This window comes from Empidonax traillii, unplaced genomic scaffold (assembly GCF_003031625.1).
Source record: "Empidonax traillii isolate 1590-97213 ecotype Southwest subspecies unplaced genomic scaffold, ASM303162v1 scaffold178:size2223814, whole genome shotgun sequence".
Taxonomy (NCBI): domain Eukaryota; kingdom Metazoa; phylum Chordata; class Aves; order Passeriformes; family Tyrannidae; genus Empidonax; species Empidonax traillii.
This window is the reverse complement of record NW_020955371.1, coordinates 2,180,458-2,190,703: the sequence shown is the minus strand read 5'-3', so window position 1 is coordinate 2,190,703 and position 10,246 is coordinate 2,180,458.

Below are 10,246 nucleotides of genomic sequence, written 5' to 3'. Positions count from 1 at the left end.
TTTTGGGTGAAGAAGAGAAGAATCCAGGTACTTTACACCTTTCCCATTTCTAACCTAGGCCTCAGACAAAAGGCAGTTTGAATCTAGATCCAGATTTCAAATAGATGTAGAAGAGGTGGGATCTGATAAAGGCTAACATCGTGGATTTGATAATGAACCCCAATATTGACATGGCTTGGAACGACTCAAATGGATATAGTCCCATTGCCTGCATTCAAACTTGTCCTTGGAAACAGCCCTGCCTCTACAAAAACTAGATGTTCCTGCAGGAAGAGAATACCCACTAGTTACCTGGACAAGAGCCCATCATCTTAGACCTCTCATTCAGGAAGAGCACAGCTGAGCAGCAATGACCAAGGTCACCAGTGGACATCCCCTGCTCAGCTCATGACTCAGCACGTGTGACCTGGCTGATTTTGGCACCTGCACTGAAGGCTGCCCACGTGTACTAGGACAGACTGAAAAATAGGAGGAGAATTGTTCTTTCCTATTAATACAAACAGATCCTGCTGGAGGAAGAAAGGGACTGGGGATACTTTGGCAATTCGCTAAAACCTGGACTTATAATAAGGAAATCACAGTGCAGGGGAGTCCTATCTTGTTACTGACTTCCCCATTATCTGAAAGCCATGAGAGAAATGAATATTGTGGCGGGGTCATGACTTTGCTTATAAAACCTGCATATTAAGTGGTGGGAAAGATTACTGCCAAGTGCCTTGTTTTACTGTTCACCCTCGCTTGCAGTCTCCTATGTTCTGATACCTGCTATAGCTGACACTTGCTTTGCCGAAATATATTACAGGCCATGTGGAAGATCATATATCAGCAAATAATGGAATCAAGTTAAAATGCAAGTTTCCTATAATGAACTGAGCCAGCCCATTTCAGCATCACGTTCAGGTGTTACACTGGGAGAGAAGATAGGCTTTAAGGTACGTTTTAAATTTGATTGCCTAAGAGAAAGCAAATGTGCAACTTCAAAATTTCACGACAATATGCCTGCCTTTTAAAGCTTAAAGCAGTTTCATTCATGAGGTTTATAATTTGTCAAAGTATTTTCACTAGATTTGCATGCAAATTATGAAATACAAAACCAATTTAGTACAGCAAAGAAAATTATTTCAATCACTAAGGGAAATAAAAGTAACTTTTACTTAGAGCATGAGAAGAAAAGAAAAGCAAACAAGAGATTAAAAGTACAGTCTCTTGATGAATTCCATTGTTTGGCCTAGAGAAGATTAGCCAGAAGAGTAAAAAGTATTTACAAATTTATTCATAAAAATTACCAACCCTAAATCCACATTCCAAATAAATTAAACATTCCTAATCTTTCACATCTTCATTCTAAGCTTTCCTGATCGGAACTGAATAGAAATTATGACTTGGATCTTCGGACAAAGCAGGGGTGCAATTTTTTCATTTCAAACTCCAGACAGCGTAAATTGTCATGGACTCATTGAAGTAATTTCAGTTGTGGTCATTTCTATGTGGTCTTCTATGTGAAGATTCAGCCCCAACATTAATTCCCTCTATAAAGTAGTTTATGACTGTGCTTATTTTGGATCACAACAACCAACATATAAAAGTTAAAAAAAAACCCAATGAGTAAACATTCACATGATACTCACAGATTGTCAGAAAGGCATTACATAAAGCAATTTAATACTGAGAGGGAAAAAAAAAGAGTTTGATGGGTCTGTATCCAGCTACCTGTATCCAAGCTAATGAAGTCCTTTGATGTTCATGCCTCAATTAAAACAGCATTTCAATACTGAGGCTGTATGACAACACACTAAGGTGAACACTGGGACATTCACATGAAATCCTTCAGCCAAGTAGGCATCTCAACGTACGGTGTATGTTTCTCACCTGATAATCTTATTAATTTTAACAAGAAAACACAATTCCCACTTTAAAAGTAGATCTTAGAATCATAGATTATCCCGAGTTTGAAGGAACCCAGAAGGATCATTCGAGTCCAATTGGCACAGGACAACCCCAAGAGTCACTCCGTGTGCCTGAGGCACCATTCAAACACTTCTTGAACTCTGTCAGGCTTGGTGCTGTGACCACTTCCCCAGGGCCCCTGTTCCAGCACCTGACTATCCTCTGGATGAAGTCTTTCTCATGTACACACACATACATGACAACTTTGAGCACAGCAGAACCCAGTGAGTCAACTCAAGAAAAACTAGGCACCCCCTGGAGACCTTAGAGTTTTGGTAACAAGTATTTTTAGATATTCAGTAGCATAATTCCTAAAGGAACTGTGTAGTTAAAAACGTTTTCATACATAAAGACTTAAAAGAGCCTCCTGTGTCATTTCCATTTGAGTATCAGGAATTCATAAGAACATGGGCTATTTTTGTTAATTTGGCTGATCACCTTGCAAGCAATAAATGATCCATAAACAAGAGGTACAATTCCTTTCAGGATTCAAACTAGCTGCTATTCAGCTAACAGAGTCAGATCCAGATAGATAGATTTCTTTGATTTTTGATGTAAGCGCCAGGAGGCTTTTTAATACAAAAAAAAAAAAAAAACTGTCTGGGGATAGACTGAAACAATTTTAAGCTCCTAGACAGAAATAAACATATTTAGGTATGAATTTCCAATATCTGTATTTTTCGTCTATCAATAGACAAAAAAGACTCACTTTACTAAATTAAATCCTTTTTTTTTGCTTTCCATTGCCTGTTTGTGACTACAGTCCCCAATGAACATTATGATCACATTTTAGTATTTGTTGTAGGAATATAGAAAACCTTAGGATTTCTTTACACAATACTGTCAGGATTCCTCCTGATGCACCTGATACAGTAGAAGAAGAATGATGATGATGATGATGATGATTTGGCAAACGCCTTACAAAACACAAGAACACAATAGGAAAATTTTAAGAAAATGAGAGGTAGATAATCAAAAAAAGTGGAGGGCAATCTGAGAAAAATATACAATTACATATGGCAGTGAATTCACAGCAAGAGTGCCTTTAATGCAGATGAATAGTTTTATATGGATTCAGCACAGATATAGTGAAATTAAAAAAAATTGTCTTCTACCACCAAATGCTTTAGGGACCAAGAGTAGCATTTAATGCAGGAAAGACCCTCACCATTGTGCTGAATTTGTTTTAAAAATGAGAGAACGTTTCCATACAATTCCAGGCAGTCACTGGAGTGGTGCAGAGATGTCAGGGCTCTGCTGTGTCACACATAAACATTACCCAGCACAAGAGAGTCCTGACACCTGTGCACTGCAACAGGAGCTGATAACAGTGGTGGAGCCACAGCTCCTGAGCCTTCACTCCTGCTGCTTCCTCCACCAACACTTTTCACAGGAGCTACTTATTCTTGTGGAGTAAGGAGGGGAAATTTTTCTTCCTCCACAGGTGAGAAGGCTGAAGACCCTCACACCTACTTCTGACTTCAGTTTTACCCCTACCAGGATAAAGAACATTTGGGAAACTTCCATTCCAGTCAACAAGAAATGAGGTCATATTTGCAATGATCCAAATGTAACATTCTAGCATATGCACATCAGGCTTAAGAAAGATGCACTTTGAACCTCTCCTTTAGGCAACGTCTTGACTTGTGAAATGATGCAGAGGTACTTGCGGGCACAGACATCTCAGTAAAGCAGTTAATTTTTGATTTCACCAAAGCAATTTATTAAGATATGTTTCCTAGAATAGTGCTACAATCTGACAGATGTCTGCAGTGATGTATAGAAAGTCCTGATGTGCGAGTGTCCGAGCTCCTTAACACTAACTGTCACATTATTTTGGATAAACATGAAGAGAAAACACTTCACTGGGGACATTTGGCTTAATTCAATAAAATGAGCCATGAGTATTCATCAGCTCACAAGGATACCTTCATGTCCAGGGGTAGGAAAACCATAAAATTGGTTCAGAAAACAGCTATCACACATTCAGGCTACAACTCAGATCTGGGGATGGCAGCAACCTGTACTGCTTACTTTGAAGTCTAGACAAAGCCTCTGCATAACTTTGCTTTCCAGGAGCAGAGTGAGGACATTTTTGTTTGTTTGACTGACCACTTCTTGTTTCTCTTTCCTAGTTAAATCACAAAAGCTCCTGTATGTGTTGTGTATCAAGGTGGAGGGCGAGAGAGCATTAGGAGGATCTCAGTATGCATATATTCCTACAGTACAACCAAGCACAGTCATTTTATGCATGAATTAAGCCTGCATGACAATCAGAAAGTTCAGCTCTTTACTTCTTTTAATACTAATGCTTATACTCAGTGCAAAATGGCATCAGTTTTCCTTTTTCATGTGAAGCTTACATAGGAAAATTTAGCAGCAGTTCTTAATGGGGAGGATGGAGTGGATTTGCTGAAATATTTCTAAAAGCTCAGTATTACAAAATGGAATTGAAGTGAGAATTTTTTATTTGCTAGTTTGCAATAACTTTTGTGTACTTTTCATCATTAATATTTAACCAAAGTGTTTGAAAATAAGGCTGTACTTTCCTGAGATGCATTAGGCCAAGCCATTCACCTGCAATTAAAGTGGTAAAATACTGGGAAAAAAGAACAAGTCCTACTATGGAACTTTAATATAACTGCAGAATGATTTAATTTGCAATTTATCTTAATTGTGCAATAACTTCTAAAACTATGAAATTAACACCAAGGTGAGCAGTTTACTTCCCTATAAATAGAAACCGAAAATGGATTTCTTCAGATAAGGAGATGCTGAAGTGGGACTTGAGTGGTATAACTTAAAGAAAACCATAAAATGTTGCCAAAAATAACAGATAACTGTCCCTGAAGTCAATGCCTCAGTAAAATGCTAATGAAGAGTACATCAATGGAAGTGCCATTTTTCATACAAGGTGTGAAAGCCTCTGATCATTGTGTAGACATGACTGCCCTTGGTTACTTTTGCTAATACTGGAGACCTTGGCCCCTGAATCTCTGCTGAACCAATTTGATTTAATTGCATGCTGCACACCTCATTCCTCCCACAAACTGCTGAACTAGTCTGGAGTGCTAACTTTTTCTTCCTAAATATCTATTACCATCTACTCTAGGAATTTTTGAAATCTTCTGCCTGTGTTTGATTAAGCATATTTCCTATATTTTGGGGAGGAAGTGTTCTTTTGAAACAACAGCTTTTCAAAAGGTAAGCTTTGAATTTCAGTAAAAGAGCTGTGAGACTATCAAAGTAAATACAAACAGGGTAGTCTCATACTACAATATGTGTGCAAGGATTTTTAATTCCAGAATTTGTTTAACATTCTCCTTTTGTGTTGGCTGTTTCTTAAAAAGTAAACGGTACCATCTGTACAGACCATCTGAACTGAACTGACCCTGAACAGGCACATATGAACAGAATGAACCTACAGATAATCCAAAGCACTTTGTTAAACTGAGGATAGCTAACTTACTTCCAGAAAACATGGACTGAAAAAATTAATGAACAAAAATTGAGAAGAATTATTTTAATTTTGCCAGCATTGCTTTCCACGGGAGTTTGTTGTATGGCATGGCACAGTTTTCTGCAGTTCCAAATTATAAAGAAGGGAGTAATAGGGACTGGTTCTGAAACAAGCATCTGTTTTCTTACTCCTGTCAAAACCATTTACCTTTATTTAGTGTGAAGTTTGGCTTCTACATTAGCAGAGCCTATGATACAGGGTATCAGTATATGCCTATGAGAATTGCCTGAGTTGCACAGCTATCTCTGGTGTGCCTGCATGTCCAGTCTCACATATGCTGCAGGTTCCACATATGTTACCAACAGCAGCAAATAACAATGAAAGATGAAGAATAATTAGGTTTAAGGAATGAGGCATAAGACTGAAGAAAATCCGAATGCATCGAGACATCCTTGAGGAGATCTTGGCTTCCCTGCTTTGCTCTCATGCCTGCTTGGTCCTCAAAAGCTCTGCCCCCACCTTCCCTCTTCCAGCATCCTGCCTTTGGGCACTGGCACCACCAGAACTGGCGACAGGATGGAAGTCACTGGTACGACTCAACATCCCAATTTGCTCCAAGTGCTCAGCTGCTGCTGCAAGAGCAGCCCGTACACTTCTGGAGCTTGTTTCCCCCGCAGGAAAGTCAGGATAACTCGATTTGCTGCTGTCAAGGAAGAGGGTGCCAAGCCAGGAGATCTGCTTCTGCTGAGCCCTTGGCACTGAAATCCAGCCCGCGGCTCTGTCATGCCCTTTTTGTTGCTTGGATTCACGAGGAGCCTCTTCCTCTCCCTGCACAGCTAAACTGCACCACCGTGGGAGGCTTGAACTGTGTTTTAAACAGGCTCCCTGCTGTTCTGTGTCACATTCTTTCTTCTTCTCCTTCCACAGCAATTTCATATATATTACATTCTAAAACAGAGGGCAAACTCCAGAAACGAGCATCCTGCACACAATTTTCCAACGTTCATGGCCAATTTGCTGCATTCTGCTGTGAATTTCATGACAAGGAATTCAGAAACTATTAATATTGTATTTGATCCCTCCTTGTTTTTCCCCTGTACCCACCAATGCTTGTGTATTTATAGTATGTGAAACAAAGAGGGGGGGTTCTTCAAATTCCAAAATCTTCCTTCTTTTTCATTTTTACATAAATTAAATTAACTCTGACTTCTCAAAAACGCTGACTTCAAGAAAAAAAAAATATCATTTTAGGAGGATAACTGATAGCACTACAACAGAAACACTAATTAATGTATTTAGTCATGTCCAGGGATTGATCTAATGAAGACTTTAGATTTATTTATGTTCCATTCCCATTTTTACTTTTCAATCTTTTTGGTGATGTAAAATAAATGGCGTGTTAGATTAGCTTCTTGGCTTACAGTGAGTATTACCATGTATTTTCTCAGAGTGAGGTGCTCTGCAAGAGAGCACTAAGGATAATCTTTAAAGTCAGGATAAAGTTAAAATTCAAAGAAATCACTCTGTCTTTTAGTTCCTCATTCTTTGCCAAATGCACACATACCTTTATTTTTATATATATTTGTTTATATATTTATACATAAAAGTCAGAGGCACTGAAATAAAGATTTTCTTTGATTTAATTTCAAGAAAAATGTCAAACATAGACATGCATCCACTATCCTTTCCTAGATATCAAAGCTACTTTCAACAGAAGGGTCTCTGTCAGCCAAAAATATAGTCTGTTTCCATACTGGAGCTAAAGCCTGAAAAAAGCTCAGAGAAAAAAGAGGGAAACAGTTTTCATGGCCATGTACCAATTTCTACAGAATGAAAGATGAAAGTATTTTTGGTTGAATCAGCCGGTATCTTTTAATTAGGAGAAGCATTTCCAAAAGTGTCTATTTGTCTCTAGGAACACAAGTCTCGGTCACTGACTTCAATTTTGCAACAAAAATTATACTATGACTTAGTGACATCTTTCACAAAAATGGATCGATTTTTCTTTCATAAAAAATGCAATAAAACCTGACTTTCAAGTCATTTGGCCTTTTATTATAATATATTACATCCCATGCACTGTCTTGATGACATTTACTGTTTCCTGTGCAGGATCCCACAGTATGTATGAGTTGTCCGAAGTTCAAAGAGGGCAATCATTAAAATTTGACATTTATGTCAATGTGTGCACAGGGAGTTTACCTTTTCATTAGCTGCACATATATATTTTTTTTTTTCTGGTGGAAAAAGCTGATTATGAAGTCATGAAAGACTTGGAGTGATTTTGTGTGATCCCAGTTGAGACTAATGGGTAATTCTATATGATCGCAACTGAGATTACTGGGTAAAGGAATTGATTAAAGATACTTTGTTGTTGTTATTGTTGTTGTTATTTGCTGAGTTGTCAGGAGGTGTTGAGTCATGCTGTGAGAAGTTCGAGTGCTGAATCTTCTGCTGTCATATACAGAAATGTCACGTTATATTACATAGCATGCTGAACCGAGTTAAAAAAAAAATTCTTTGTACATCATACGGTGGTTTGGTAAACAAAACCTACCAACTTCACAAATCTGGTCTCTGTCCAATTGTATCTTATTCTTCAGGCGTGATAGGCTCAGATTTTTTTCAGTGCACAAGTCCTAGCATATGTCTTTCTCCGGATGAACAAACTGATTTGAATACTGTAAGGATATGACTGCTGTCAGCCAAGCTGTAATAGGTCTTTCTTTAGTTGCAGACGTGTTTGTTAAACTCCGCTTGAAAACAAATTGTACCTGTTGCATATTTTCCTTGTTTGACCAGGATACAGCAGTCCAGCAAATTTCTGCCACTCAACTCATCCCAAAATACTTTTTGTAATTGCACTGTGACTTACTGAGGAGACAGAAAGGTAATGATGGGATATCCAGAATCAACTTACAGACCCAAGGGAGTTTTATGCCTGGTCATGGCATGAAGTGAGCATGACGAGGAATGCATGAATTTTTGTGGTGAGTTTTATTTTAGCCAGTTTAGCTGTGTTGCAGTGAAGCCAAAACCCCATGCAGGTGAGTCTTGGCTGGCATACAGCTGAGCTCTCAGGAGGAGAAACTCTTGTGCAGGGTTCCAGAAGGAATGAGCAGTGAGGGCCATCACCCAGATTAAAAGACAAGCTAGACTCTCCAGACCCTTAGGAGGAATATTCTTCAAGTCTCTCTATACTCAGTGGAGGCAGTGAGTGTTATATTCATGTAGTATTTTCTCAGCACTGCAAGTACAACCAGCTAGACCACACCATGCAAAGGGTGGCTGCACATGTATGAGGAGTCAGACAGCAAATGGTCTCAGTGCATGTGTTCAGGACCCTGCATTCTCTTATTTAGGCTCGTTTAAGAAGCTGAATATGCATTAGACAAGTGGACCTAAAGATCTCTGCAGAAAGGTAAGATGGAAAACTCTATACAGCCAAGATAAAGAGGAAATTCCCAGCTCCTAAAATCTCCCCAAAAAAGCAGTACATTTACATTTACATTCTGAATTTCTATATTTGCTAATAATTTCATGCCTAATTTAAAAGAAAAAAAGATTTTTTTCCCCCTCTATGTTTTTTTGTTAATCTGATTCACCTCAGAACTGAGAGGCCCTTGATAAGACTATTTCACTCCACAATGCAATTCCATGAAAGCATAATGGGCCAGCACATTAAGCCCTTATGTGTTTTCCAATCTATCCCTTTATAAAGATACAATCTAATTTTTGCTATCATATTTACCTAGAGATCTCTAGTGCATATGTGATTGAAGCAGATATTCTGAAAATTCTTTTATACAGTATGTATACGTAATTATTACAGTAAACATTTTAAAAGATGCCAAAACAGGGGAGGAGTTTCAAAAGGTTTGTGGCTGCAGGGAAAGGTTTTGCTTTGCTCATTTTCCCACTGCTTCTTCTACTAACCAGCCTGCAGCTTCCAACGCGCTGCTGACAGCCACCTTTCAGATTTCTATACATCTCTTAAAGACAATTACTGAATTTACCCAATAAGCCAGACTAGGAACATCCTAATAGGTGTGTGAAAGGCTAACAAGCTGGAAGCCTTTGAGGTGGTGTCAGTGTCTCACATCTCTTGATGTCAGTGGGTTGATAAAATTGTTACTAGTTCAAGAAGGCACGCACCCATGGTTTCTCCTTTCAGTCGTTCCCTTCAACCAAGGCTAGATAGTTAAGGTCTTGTATCTCAGATGTGGTAAGTGGGCTGAAATGTCAGAATTCACTCCTCAGGAACTTCACAAACAGGAGAGTTTGTGTTGCAAGGAGGATCGAGCTGTTAACAGTGGGAGAAACTGGCTCATTTCCAACCCACCTATTTATTATTATTATTTTTAATAAAAGGAATGCCATATTTAGCCTCTTTCTACCTATAACCTGAGCAAGACATTGATGAAAAGATAAGACTTCTTTTAAAGTTTATTCTTTCTTGCAACCACCAAGCACGATGCAGCTGTTGCTCTGTCACGTATGGTCTGGCAATGCTCAGCTGTGAGGGAAGATATCCCACTCCTTGTTCAGCCTGGGAAAGTGCTCGAGCCTGTGGAAAAAGTCCAAAATGATAGCCTCCTAGCACTGAGTGGAGTCAGCCATCCTTGATTCCCACCAGGATGAACCACCCAGGCTGAATGGAATGATTTCAGCTACAGGTAGCACTTGGTGTGAGCTCAAACAGCACAACTCAATACAGAGCTTCCTAGAGTAATCATAACTCTAATAATAAACTCACCAATTTTTATGTTCAGTAAAACTGTGTGTGTACCCATTATTACAAAAGAAATCATGCAATAATGAATGTCACTACCACTACAA